This window comes from Lynx rufus, unplaced genomic scaffold (genome assembly GCF_022079265.1).
Source record: "Lynx rufus isolate CCGP_SWC_20201006 ecotype Redwood Valley unplaced genomic scaffold, mLynRuf1.p SCAF_3, whole genome shotgun sequence".
Lineage (NCBI taxonomy): Eukaryota > Metazoa > Chordata > Mammalia > Carnivora > Felidae > Lynx > Lynx rufus.
In genome coordinates, this window is record NW_025814845.1 from 135,575,718 (window position 1) to 135,590,457 (window position 14,740).

The 14,740-nt window shown below is 35.0% G+C and overlaps 1 pseudogene; it reads right to left on the minus strand.

Moving 5' to 3' along the window:
• Nucleotides 1–2,302: 2,302 nt before the first annotated feature.
• LOC124520094 (splicing factor 3A subunit 3-like) lies at nucleotides 2,303–3,721 on the minus strand (annotated as a pseudogene).
• Nucleotides 3,722–14,740: the final 11,019 nt, after the last annotated feature.

Consider the following 14,740-nt stretch of genomic DNA (forward strand, 5'->3'; position numbering starts at 1 on the left):
CCCACATATTAAGCAAACTGTTGTAATCTATAATTGAAGGTAGAGCCATGAAGTCAAAGGAAGCATTCATTAAAAGACAAGGAAATTGTCTTATTGAGAGAAAATCACTTTTTGGTATTGTCAACAAGCTCATATATTTGTTAGCAAAAATTGAAGTATAGCATGACAATTGGTATCCAATATTCCCTCCTTTCTTCCTATTTTTGGTTGGGGAAGCAGTGCTCAGCTAAATAATGATTTACCAAGGTTCCCTGTAGTTAGCGACGTCTATTCTGTTTTAACCAATGAAATGTAAGTGGAATACTGCCAAGTAACTGGGGGAAATATTTGTAAGATAACTTGGGGTTGAGACAACACTATGGTTCTAAATTAAAGGCAGGGGAGAATAAAAACTATTTTACTGATAATCATATTTTATAAAAGGTTATAGATGTGTCTGGTACTGTTCTTATGTTCTTTTTTTCTGTATTTTCTTGGAATAAGAATCTATAGATTTTGGGGTACCTGGGTGGCTCGGTCGGTTAAATGGCTGACTTGGGCTCAGGTCATGATCTCATGGCTGGTGAGTTCCAGCCCCGAGTCGGACTCTGTGCTGACAGCTCAGAGCCTGGAACCTGCTTTGGATTCTGTGTCTCCCTGTCTCTCTGCCCCTTCCCCACTCGCACTCTGTCTTTCTCTCTCAAAAATAAATAAACATTTTAAAAAATTTAGATAAAAAATAATCTATAGATTTAGCAAACTTCAGTACATTCACAAGACAACACAAATGAAGAATAAAGTCCATATTCTAAGATTGGGAGAATAGAAAGACGGAAATAAACTGGTTAATAAAAAGATTTTTGACAGCTACCAATTCCAGCTTCCATATATTTATACTGTGATATGAGATACAAAATAAACCTCTTATCACTCTAGTTGACTAAAAGTTTAGCTTCCATTACTTGCAGCTGATTATATTTATGTATGTAATTAAAATTGGTATCATAGGCACTACATGGGAAATATTTAAATATTCAAAGAATATTCAACTTGGTTTCAGTTCTCTGATTTCTACACATTCCTATACAACATATGCTCTAAATTGAATTGTCTAACTCTTCTCATTTAATATCTTCTTTCTCACACAATCTAGGATAAATGTCATATTCAGTATAAATCCGTTCTTGATATTTTCTTCCAAGACACAAACATCATTTTTCTTGGTTGATCATTTTTACTGTTGTTATTATTTAATGTTTATTGTGTTGTGTTCTAATTTGGTCCTTTCTTCTGAAGCTCCTGAAAGATAAGGCTTTGTATTTGCATATAACTTTGTTACAAACTCATAGTAGTTGTAAGAAAGTGTTAAATGAATAAAAGAATAGCACTTTCATAATCCTTTTTCCAGAGAGAGCTTTTGGTTATTTTTTTTTCTTAACTGTGAATGTGTTTAATTGAAAGAAAAAATTAGAAAAGCATCCAGGAAAAATCTGAGATCAAAAGGACAAAGAACAAAAGAAGTCAATTGCTAAAGGGCTTTTATATCCTCTATAAATTTTTGTTTAACAAACAATTACCTAGCAATAATATGACAGTTTTATCAGAGCTTTACAAATATTAACTCATCTGGGGCACCTAGATGGCTCAGTCAGTTGAGCGTCTGACTTCAGCTCAGGTCATGATCTCACAGTTTATGAGTTGGAGCCCTGCATTGGGCTCTCTGCGCTCAGCACAGAGCCTGCTTGGGATGATACTCTGTCCTGCTCTCTTTCTGCCCCTCCCCCGCTGGTTCTTTCTCTTGCTCTTGCGCTCTCTCTCTACCAAAATAAATAAACTTGAAAAAAAAAACAAAAATTAACTCATGTAATGTTTGTAATAACCTTACGATATATGCACTAATTTCACCAATTTTCAGAAGGCAGGATAACGGAACAAGAAAGGGGATACATAATTTTAGATGTGGTGCTTTATCAGCATAAGTTCACATACCAAAAATACTAAATCAATATGTAATTTGTCCAGCTCCTTGCTTGATTAGTTGACTACAAACACTCTAATGGGATTCCCTAATGAAGCTGAGGTATCAAACATTACCTGTTTTTTTTTTATATTTTAAATTTTCTGACAGTATCTTTTAATATAAAACAGAGAAAAAACACATCTCAACTCTTCAATCTGCCAGCATGCCTTGATTGTCCAAGATGCATGCTAGACTGTAAGACTAAGTAGCAGAATCTTTAGATGCATTTGGTCGGGAGAAATAGAAAAAGCAGATGTTAGGTAAGTCCAGGCAAGCCCCAAAGCTAAGATACATCCTTAAACACTAGAGCAGTCCTTGTCTTTTCAGATCCTCATATGTCTTCTTATTCACAATGTTCCACTGTGAATTCTTCCTCAGTGTCAGGCTGCCATCATTCTAATGCCTTCTTCAGTTTCAGTGTGGCCCACAAGGAGACATCGTCTTCAATCTGTGTCACATCAGCAAAGGGGACAATGTTTGGGATGCCCAAGCACCTCATGCCTTGAGCACGACACCAGTCAGCACGGTGCTGCTAGAAGGCCTCGGGACCTCGGTAGGTGTAATTTCCACAAAACTCGTGGTTGTAGTTTAGACCATGAACCTAATACAACCAGTAGGAAATGGGTTTGCCGTGCCAGCCAAGAGGCAGGTTTTGGGGCTGGAAATGATCTCATTCTCTTTGTCTTCACTTTCATCCTCACTGATATACTTTTCCTTTTTACTTCTCAATCTTCCCCATCTTTGCCTGTTTGTTATGTATGTTTTCATGAATGAGATGTCACTGTTCCCCAACAATCTCTACGTATTTGTAGATCTGGGCTTCTAGGACGGCAGTGTCTTTGTCCTTCTCAGTATCTCATTTGGTGCCTTTTGACTTGGGATTTTTGCCAAACAGAGAGGTGTCAAGTGACTCCAAGGGCTTTCGTCTGGTGTGGAATAGCCTCTGGCCATGCTCTTCTTGGGTCCCACCACACTTCAAGCCTAAAGCTTAAAGAGAATGCAGAAAGGTCACAATAGGTTCCAGCATGGGTCAGGGCACTGCTTATCTCTTTTGGCCATTCAGGGAAGGTACCATTCTCTCACTTCTCAAACTTACTCCAAAACTTTGTTCTGATCTTCGAGGGGCTTCACTCAGTCTGTATAATCTTGAAGGTACACAGGCAACATTTCAAAGTATCTCTTATATTCAGTATTCTTCCTTTATTTAGAAATGTCAAACAACTGGTCAAAGATTGACAGGTACATGATAATCCAGCTTTTCCGAGGGCTTCAGGTTAATGTCTTTGAGATAACAGTCATGGAGGTCAAGGTAACCACAGCATCCCTTTTCATCTGTGAACTCCTCCAACCTTCCTGCTTCTTCACCTGGATTCTCTCCAGCCTTCAGAAGCTCCTCAAACTCCACTGACATTGGCACACAGATCTCATTTGGGTGTTTCTGGTGAAAATTTTTTATTTGCTTGAGTCTATTATAAAATTTGGCAGATTCATTGGGTCTTGAAATGGCATTGAGTTTCTCCTTTCTTAACCCACCTTGTCATACATTTCCTGCAGGTTCCCACTGACTTCCATATACCTATCTTGCATGGTCCTTGTGTGGTGGTCAGAATTCATCTGGTCCCAGACCATGAACTTCTTAGTGAGCATCTGTTTGGCTAGTATGTCCATAAGCTGCTCCTTGTCCTAATAATACCACTACTGCTGCTGCAGAATTGTCTTCATTTTTCGTCCAGCCCTGCACCTCCTTTCAGACCACCAACATGGCTCAGACAACTAAACATTACCTATTTTATTTATCATTTTTTTAAGTTTATTTATTTGTTTTGAGAAAGCAAGGCTGAGAGCAAGAGAGAGAGAGAGAGAGAGAGAGAGAGAGAGAGAGAGGGAGAGAATCCCAAGAAGGCTTCACACTGTTAGTGCAGAGCCCCACTCGGATCCAAACTATGCCTAAGTCAAAATTAAGAGTAGGAAGCTTAGCTGACTGAGCCATCCAGGGTGTCCCTAAACATTACTTATTCAGAGAAAATGGCTTATACAATGGGAAGGTGGAGGGAATTTATCATGTGATCTTATCATATACCTGTAAATATCTCCTCAAAGACACCTGGACCATGTTATTGAGAAACTTTTGAGGAAAGCACTAGCAATGAAATTTCTACCTACAGAAGACTGAAATAAGGCAGAAGATGCTACCATTTATATCCACTCCTTGACTTTATTAGAAATGGTATGCTATGAGATTGCAAGAAGCCATATAGTAGCATATAATTTCCAGAGATAAATCAGGTCTCAGGTTTAAAAAACAGAGATTTGTGGCTGTGGTTAAGTGATGCTGAGGTATAAATAACCAAAATAATTAGATAATGCACTTAGGGATCATTTCATTTATACAGAGAAAACTAGATGTCTTTCAAACAGATATAGTTTTGTTGCCATGAGAATTAATAATCCATCCTCCAATTCCCGAATTGAGTAAGCACACAGATTCATCACCTTTTTTTCAATATTTATTTATTTTTGGGAGAGCACAAGCAGTCAAGGGGCAGAGAGAGGAGGACAGAGGATCTGAAGTGAGCTCTTGCTGACAGGTTGATAACAGTGAGCCTAATGTGAGGATTGAACTCACTAACCTTGAGATCATGACCTGAGCTGAAGTCAGATGCTCAACCAACTGAGCGACCCAGGTGCCTCCAGATTCATCACCTCTTAAGAGAAAGTCATATGATCTCCAGAAAAGATTTTCCAATCACACTACAAATATGCACATATTATAAATCTCATTCCTAACCTTTCCTAAAATGACCAAAGAATCTTTGGGTAACAGGGCTTTAGAGAAAGAAAAATAAACCAATTTTAGAATTTTTGGGATATTGCTCTAAACTGATAATTTTTTTTCTCAAATACAGAGTGCCACTGAGGTCTGCTGGTTAGTTTTAGAGGTCATGGGAATCAGGTAGTAGGTGTAATTTTTCTCAAGAGTGTCTTAACAGTGATCTCAGTGCATATAAATTCATCTTATATATGTATTACAAGTCAGTGAATGCAGGTTTAAACCAGATATACTTAGAAACTGTCAGAATCATCCAATCTGATACCTAAAACTTTGAAGGAAATTTATTATGGAAGAAAAGGCCAAGTACATAGACCAAATGTCAGAGAGTTTCAACTTCACACCAAAGTTTAAATCAAAAGTAATACTATATTTGTAACTGAATGGCAAAGTTTAGTTACAACCATTAAAAACCTAAAGATTCTAACCACAGCCCCTTTGAATTTGCTTATTTGGCCTTTACAGAGCACAATTTTGTGTGTGTGCATGTGTGTGTGTGTGTGTGTGTGTGTGTGTGCGTATGTGTAGATATACACTCTGCTTTAAAAAAAAGTTTTCAGATCACTTCATGTAAAATGGAGTACATAAATGTAGTATTTTAAAACTCCTTTTAAGATTGCCTTTCCAAGAAGCTAAGGAAAAAATTATCAAGGTTTCAAAAATAAAAATATATTCCCAAGAAAGAGTTTTAGTAAGAAAATAGCATAAAGATAATATATAAAAATGATACAACACAGAATGGTTTTGAGGTAAGAAATTAATATAAAATCCTGGGATTCCGGACAGAAAATGGATTTTGCTTTAAGTGAAATATGTATGTTTTATATTAAATACTAAAGATACATCTATTCTCCTTATAGAAAGAAAGTAACTAAAGTTTAATGGGGGAAGTAGATACAATGTAAAAATATTTGGTTAAATGGCAAATACCACATACATTAAACAAAAAGTTAAAAATAAATTTAAGGTGGTTCTAGCATTCTCACTGTGTATAGCATGCACAAAGGATAAGTTGAAAAGAAATATTTTTTGAACAGGAGAAACAAATGTTACACTCTACAATGCAGATACATTATCAATCATTGAAAAGATTTAGTATAAGCAATAGATATTCAAGTAATCATCATGTGAAATAGTGTAAGAAATTCATTATTCTTAACTTTCAGTCATAAATTTACCTTATGCAGCCAAGGGACAATACTGTCATGGAATTCTTTTGAGATCATTGCTCTCTCAAAATATGGTAGATAAAATAATAACTTCTTTTCATTTTATAAAAGATAGGATTACAATTGCAAAAAATATGCAAATAATTTTTTAAAAAATCATGAAAAAATATTGCAAGATTCCCTGTATTGCATTTGTTGTTCTCTGACTGACTTACTTCACTTAGCATTATACTCTCTAGCTCTATCCATGTTGCTGCAAAAGGTAATATTTCACTCTTTTTAATGGCTGAATAATATTCCATTGTACATGTGTATCACATTTCTTTATCCATTCACCTATTGACGGACACTTGAAATGCTTCCATAATTTGGCTATTATAAATAATGCTGCTATAAACATAAGGGTGCATGTATCTCCTTGAATTTCTACTTTTGTGCTTTTTGCATAAATCCTCATCAGTGCAATTCTTGAATCATAGGGTTATTCTATTTTTAACTTTTTGAGAAACTTCCATACTGTTTTCTGCAGTTGCTGCACCAATTTGTATTCCCACCAAAAGTGCAAGAGGATTCCCTTTTCTCCACATCCTTGCCCACACTTGTTTCTTGTCTTTTATTTTAGCCATTGTGACAGGCGTGAGGTGACATGTCATTGTAGTTTTAATTTTCATTTCCCTGAAAATGAGTGATATTGAACATAATGTGTCTGTTGGTCATATGCATGTCTTCTTTGGAGAAATGTCTGTGGCATCTGCCCATTTTTTAATTGGAGTATTTGGTTTTTGGGCGTTGAGTTGTAACTGTTCTATATATACTGGATATTAACCCTTTATCAAACATGTCACTTGATAATATCTTCTACTCCATAGTTTGCCTTTTAGTTCTGTTGATTATTCCCTTCACTGTGCACTTTTTATTTTGATGTAGTCTGAATAGTTTATTTTGCTTTTATTTCCCTTGCCTTGGGAGACATATCTAGAAAAATGTTGCTATGGCAATGTCAGAGTGATTCTGCCTGTGCTGTCTTCGAGAATTTTTATGGTTTCTGGTCTCACGTGTAAGTCGTAATGCATTTTGAGGGTTTTGTATGTGTGAGTGTCTGTGTGTGTGTGTGTGTGTGTGTGTGTGTGTGTGTATGCTGAAAGAAAGTGGTTCTTTTACATGTATCTGTATAGTTTTCTCAACACCATTTGTTGAAGAGACTATCTTTTTCCCAATGCATATTCATTCCTCATTTGTTGAAAATTAATGACCATATAATTGTTGATTTATTTCTGGATTTTCTGTTCTATTCCATTGATCCGTGTGTTATTTTTATGAAAGTACCATACTGTTTTAATTAGTATCACTTTGTAATATAACTTGAAATCTGAAATTATGTCTGAAATCTGATACCTCCAGTTTTGTTTTTCTTTTTCAAGATTGCTTTGGCTATTCAAGATCTTTTATGGTTCCATACAAGTTTGAGGATTGTTTGTTCCAGTTCTGTAAAAAATACTGTTGGTATTTTGATAAAGATTGCATTACATCTGAGAGTTGCATTGGGTAGTATTGACATTTTAACAATATTTGTTCTTATAACCCATGAGCATGGAATGTCTTTCCAATTCTTTGCATCATCAATTTTTTATTCAGTGTTTTATTGTTTTTGGAGGATGAAAAGGAACATTACAAAACAAATATTTGTCAATGACTAACAGCTTCAATAAAGCAAATATTTTTTTTTGAAATATAGAAAATATTCAAACTGATGTATGAAGTAGAAGCTTAAGGGGAGCCTGGATGGCTCAGTCAGTTAAGCATCCGACATTGGCTCAGGTCATGATCTGGAGGTCTGTGAGTTTGAGCATGGCCTCCAGCTCTGTGCTGATGGCTGAGAGCCTGGAGCCTGCCTAGGAATCTGTGTCTCCCTCTCTTTCTGTCTTTCCCCTGCTCATGCTCTGTCTCCCTCTCTCTCTCTCAAAAATAAAATAATAAAAAAAAATAATAAAAAGAAGTAGAAGTCTTAAAAGATATATATATATATATATATATATATATATATATATATATATAATTGAAGTGTTTCTAAATCAAAAGATAGTTTATGTTAAATTATAAGAGGAAACTTTCTTTATGTGGGATGATTATGGAATGATCATTTGAAGACATGACCTTGATGATGAGGAAGGAAAGAAAAAAGACAGAAAAGAACATTTTATGTTACAGGGGCAATATGTGTAAAGGTTCCTCTGTAGAAAAATCTTTCTTGACTTTGAAGAATTGAAAGAATTTCAGTGATTTTGGAGTGCAATGCATAAGAGGCCCAGTGAGGTGGGAGGTGATTTCTAGTGGTCAATAGGGCATTATGAAACTCATAGATTAAAAAATGCATTTAATAAACTGTTCTGTCTTTAATACATTATTTATTACAAATTACAAATAGGATATATAAATGTAATATTTTGAACCTTCATGTCTTCTTTCAAAAGTCATCTTCTCATTAAAGATCATCCCTGTTGCTATCTGATAATATTTTATTCCTTTAACCTCTGCATTTTGAAACTTCCTATTCATCCTTCTTAGTTGATTTGTTTCTCTCCTTTAGATATTAATCTTTATTTTTTTCTTATCTATTCTTCCCTGCTGGAATGTAAACTTCACGAAGACAGTTTGTTAGGACTGTTTCACTTATTGCCCTATTCTCAGTGCTTAAAGAGGTTGCTGGCACAAATAAGCCCTCGATATTTTTTAATGAATAAATGATTAACAGCTAAAACAGTAAATGGTCACTAAATTCAAATGCAAAATTTGTGTATGCCAATTCAAAAAAAGGATACATAATTTCTTATTAACTGAAAGGAAAAAGAATTCAGACCATTCAAGAAGTGAAATTTATTTATCCATGGGATCTTGTGTATGAAAATTCTCATAATGTGCAGTGTGCCTTCAACAATTTTAAGCAAAAGGGAATTTATTTCAAGTATCTTTTTCCCAAGGCATCTGAATGGGATAAATGCTTCATTTCAGATGCCTAGAGAACATGATCATTTCTTTAATATCAACCCCAATAGCTCACATTATTCAATGCCAATATGCACAGAGGTCAAATTTCTACAGGGAAGTCGTTCCACTTTGAACACTTTGTAATGCACATAAGTAATACTTGTCAAGAACATGTCAAACCCACACACAAAAATAAAGGAAGAATGCATGTAAAATTTGAAAATAAGAACAGCTGTCCCCTTTACATTTAGCTGACATAATGTCTTATGACCTATATAACCAATGACACGTAGGATGAATATTGCTATGTTTGTTATTTGTCCAACCGAGGCATATAATTCTGGCAGTTAGACAACTGCGTATTAAAATCTATACCTAAAAGTGGATAGCGTCTAAAGTACATGCTTGGGTGTTTAATGTGAGTGTACACAACAGCAAATTTGACAAATGTAAAATGTTGGAGTCAGTTGTATCCTGACTTAAATATAAGTGTTATCACTTCTTACCTTTGCAAACCTTCTTATTTACTAAGTTTCTCTAAGCTGTGTTACCTAACTGTTGACCAAAAATGCCACAATTCAAATAAGATATTTATGAACAGCGATATAATGTATATACAATGTCAACAGAGTGGCTAGCTTATTATGACCATATGATAATCATTTGTTCTCTATTATGCATCCCCTTTCCAGGCACTGAATTAGAAGATAACACTTGAAAGTGTTACCCTAGTAAATGACAGGGTAAATATTTTCAGTGTGTTAGATTACCCTGTATGATTGCAATCATAACATAAAATGCTTAAATATTGATTTTAGGATAATACAACATTTAAAAAATACCACAGATGATTTTATTAATAAGGTTGAATCACAGGTTCTTTGTATTCTAATCTTTTTGTATTGAAGCATTGATAAATATGGTGGCACAAAATTATCCAAAATGGAATATTAACAAATACTAACAAAGCAAATCACCTTAAACATTTCTTATCCATATGATTCATTAAGAAGGGAAAATTACTTCTCCATATTTCTGACAAAAAATTCTCCTAACCAAAAGAGTAATTTCATATCATGTGTTTCCTGTGGAAATAACTCATACCATTTTTTAGAAAATAAAAAAGCTGGTTAGGCCTTTTTCAAAAATTGAATCTCATCTATGTGAGATGATGATGATTATAAATGCTTATTCAGAAGAAATCTCAGAGACAAGTGCACCAATTGAATTCAGGTAACATGATCCCCACCAAAATTATCACTTTTAGAGATATACAATTTTAGGTTAATAAATAGCTATCTATATTGTAAAGTACATGTATTTTAAGAAGAATACTATAGATAGTTAAATTTTGCTTAATCTATAAGTGAAAAATAAGGGCTCATATGAGTGAGGGAAACTCTTTTTACCTATCATTAAAGCGAAGACTAAAATAGGCAATTGGACCTCACTCTGCAAATGTATTCTGAATCATAAAGATGTATTTTATATGGGGTATCATTTGTAATGAGAATTGTGGTAATTACCTCATATTTTTCCACCTTACATAAATGATCTTAGAGTTAATTATCTAATAGCACTCTTCTCTTCCTGGGAGGTATTTGCCAAAATGTTATTTCTAATAGGTAAATGTAGCATTTCAAAAGAGTGTAGAATAAATCATAGAAAGGTGATATAGCAAATTAAAGATTTAGTGGAATACAATAAACCATAGATGCTATTAGATGGTTTCATACATCCTTTTATTATTTACTCATTCATTAAATACATATTTGGGCACTTATTTGCAAGGTAAATATTCACTGATGCCAGAGATGCATAAATACATAACCACTTTTATTTTAAAGGAAAAGTCTCCAACAGATATAACCCATTTTCCTCAGAGAATAATATACTTTACTTCAGTTAACTAATTTCAGAAAATAAATGGAATAAAATGTTATAACAAGGGGACTGAAAATATCCTTTAAGCTATTTGAACACTTAAAACATTAATTTTAGGGGCACCTTGGTGGCTCAGTCCGTTAAGTGTCCGACTTCTGGCAGATCAGGTCATGATCTCCCAGTTTGTGTCCGAGCCCTGTATCAGTCTCCTGTTGACAGCTCACAGCCTGGAGCCTGCTTCAGATTCTGTCTTTCTCTTTCTCTCTGCCCCTTCCCTGCTCACTCTCTGTCTCTGTCTCTGTCTCTCTCTCTCAAAAATAAATATTAAAAAATGAATTTTAATTAAAAAGCATAAAAGACAATAATTTCCATAATTTTCTATCAGTGTGGCATGAAACTTAAATTGGTTTCTCCACTTGCATGATTCTTTCATTTTTTTTAAAGTTTCTTTTTATTTATTTTTGAGAAAAACAGAGACAGTATGAGTAAAGGAGGGACAGAGAGAGAGGGAAACAGAGAATCCCAAGCAGGCCCTGTACTGCCAGGGTGGAGCCCAGCGTGGGGCTTGAACCCATGAAACACCAGATCATGACCTAAGCCAAAACCAAGAGTTGGAGGCGTAACTGACTGAGTCACACAAGCGCGCCTTCGCTTGTGTGATTCTTAAGGTTAGAAGTATTTTTTCAGTGAATTTTGGTAATTCGATTTTATTCATTAGTTTCTTATATTAGTTTGCATGAAGATGTTTTTATTCGTTTTTTTGAATTTTTGGCAGCTTACTTTAGTAGGACTACTCATCATGACAAAAGCATAAATGTCAGCTCTGAAGCTTGTTGCTCCAGTTAGCTTCAACAAGAATGTCAGAAGAAGTGACAAGGCACAGAGTGATTCAGAGTGATGACATTCCTGTTGATGATAGATTGGCTTCCGTGTATGCCATAGCAGCTTTGATCTCTGAAACCTCTCATTTCTTAAAAAAAAAAAAAAAAAATGAGAACTCCTCTAGTCTGTGGCGGGAAATTTTAATCTTTCTACCAAACATTGTCAGAATTATCTCCAGAAGATTTAAATGTCACATTCATGTTATTTGTTGGGTTATTATTATTATTATTTTTTCTAATATGAGTACAGACAGATTAATTATCTTGTATAGATTTGGGAATTATAGCCAACATTTACTTCTGAATATAATCTGTGGTGTGCAAATAGCAAGTATTCATGACTAGTATGATATTTTGAACCAAAATGTCATGGAGACAGAAGAGAAACATTTTGTGAATATGCCACAGATTATTTATACATCATAGTGTTGGCTTTCTTGTGCATGACAAGAACAGCTCAGCACTATCCATTTGTGTACAAACGTCTCTTCATTGACTTTTATGATGCAGTTTAAAAGAAAGTAAAGATCATCACTTAAAGCTTGTAGAAATTACCTTGTCAGTTTTATCAGCATAATATTAATTTAATAAAAAAATTTTAAAAACTTAATATTAACTAGTTCTTTCAAATTCTAATATTAGAATCAGTCTTTATAACCTATTATGCTTGAAATAATTTTTCATGGATTTAGCAATTAAAGAATTACTTAAGCCTCAAAGAAAATATGTTCAATAACTAGGTTCGACTGTATTTTATAGGTTGTGACAATTTCTTATATGTATTATGTTTATGAGAGTTCAGAATATGATTTAGAGATACAAACTCTAAGAAATATTTATAGCAAATGGACTGCAATATATCAAGTAGATCAATATATCAACACTATACCAACAGAAGAAATGAGATTAAAAATCTAAAATTATGTGGGAGTACATGGAAATACCTATACTAGTAAACAATACAGAGCTTGTGTCTCCAGGAAACTTACTGTTAATAAACAACACATATTACTCTGTTCTTGAAACTCTTAACTTAGTATGACACTCAAAAATAAGATGAAACTCAGGAACTGTATAACCATATTACATAAGTCATTTATTTTTATCTAACTCTTTATCTTTATACTCAATCTTAGGTGAATACCTATCATACAAAGATGATCTCGTCTATTCTCTAAGAAGAGTAATTCCAAACTCTCATTAGGCAACATACCCAAGACAATGTGATACACAAACTCTCCCCATAAGGTCTAAATTATGTAGTAGAGTATCACACATTAAGGAAAGGAAAGGGCAAAAATAAAATTTTGATTAATATACAAGTAATATGAATACACCTAGTTGCTATAGTTCTTAGATCTGTGCTGGCCATGAAGGTGTAGTGGCATTTATTAGATTTTATCTAACTCTTTGTACATAGCCAGTTCCTAAGCTGGCCAGGTTTCTCGACCTTAAGGTTATTCAAACCTTCATTTTGAAGGATCTGAGGTTTCAGTAGTCTTTGATTTATTGGGTTGTTGGATATTCCTAGTAAACTTGGTCATGGAAGTGCTAATTTTTAGCAAAAAATTACTGCTGTAGATCAATTTTATGGTTCAAGGGATTAAATTTCACTCTATTCATGATTTCAGTTCAGATCTCATAGCCTTTGGGTATACCACAGCTATGTGTTCGGTCTTTATCAGGGCCTAGGAGAAAGACAAGAGTTGCCCTTCAAGAAGAGAATAGTAATCATTAGAGGAGGGCATCATTTTGCTGCAAAATCCTCAGAATATGTGCTATAATTATTATTTAAAACATTTTTAATGTTTATTTTTTTGACATAGAGAGAGTGTGGGGGGGGAGGGGATGAAAGAGAGAGGGAGACACAGAACCCAAAGGAGGCTCCAGGTTCTGAGCTGACAGCACAGAGCCCAAAGCGGGGCTTGAAGCCACAGACTGTGAGATCATAATGGGAGCCGAAGTTGGTCGCTTAACAACTGAGCTACCCAGGTGCCCCTGTGCTATAATTATTGTACTGGGACTAACCAGTCCCAGTTGGTTGAAGCATCCTTTACTTATGATTGGCAGTGACAGCACCATTGTATCTGCTGGCTTATGAGGCATAATTTTCTGGAGACTTTTATTTCAGGAAAACCTGCTACATGTAGAGCCATATTTTCCTCTTGACTCCACTCAAAAAATTTCAGCTAAATGAGTTAATTAAAATGAGTTGGGGCAGGCAGACCAATGTGGTTCATGTTGCCTCTAAAATCTGAAGAGACCCAAGATGAAATTTGCCACTTTCTGTGTTAGTGCAACCTGTCTCTCAATTTAGAGGGGTTTCCCAACATTTTCAAAATGGTGGGCCTCTAGAAACTTTAGTAATTTGACAGAACCCAGAATTTTCATTGGCCTACCTTTTATCACTAACATGCATATATTTCACTAGAGTATCTGATTAGTAGCTATATTCTGCTTGCCATATCCCATCATTTGGAGTTACCAATAATGGGACAGAATGACATTCTGCAGAATATTCAGATAATTGATTTCCTTTAAAACTCTTTTTTTTTTCTTTCTTTTTTTTTTTTTAATTTTTTTTTTCAACGTTTATTTATTTTTGGGACAGAGAGAGACAAAGCATGAATGGGCGAGGGGCAGAGAGAGAGGGAGACACAGAATCGGACACAGGCTCCAGGCTCTGAGCCATCAGCCCAGAGCCCGACGCGGGGCTCGAACTCACGGACCGCGAGATCGTGACCTGGCTGAAGTCGGACGCTTAACCGACTGCGCCACCGAGGCGCCCCACCTTTAAAACTCTTTTGATGAATGGATAAAGAAATTGTGGTTTATATACACAATGGAATACTACGTGGCAATGAGAAAAAATGAAATATGGCCTTTTGTAGCAACGTGGATGGAACTGGAGAGTGTGATGCTAAGTGAAATAAGCCATACAGAGAAAGACAGATACCATATGGTTTCACTCTTATGTGGATCCTGAGAAACT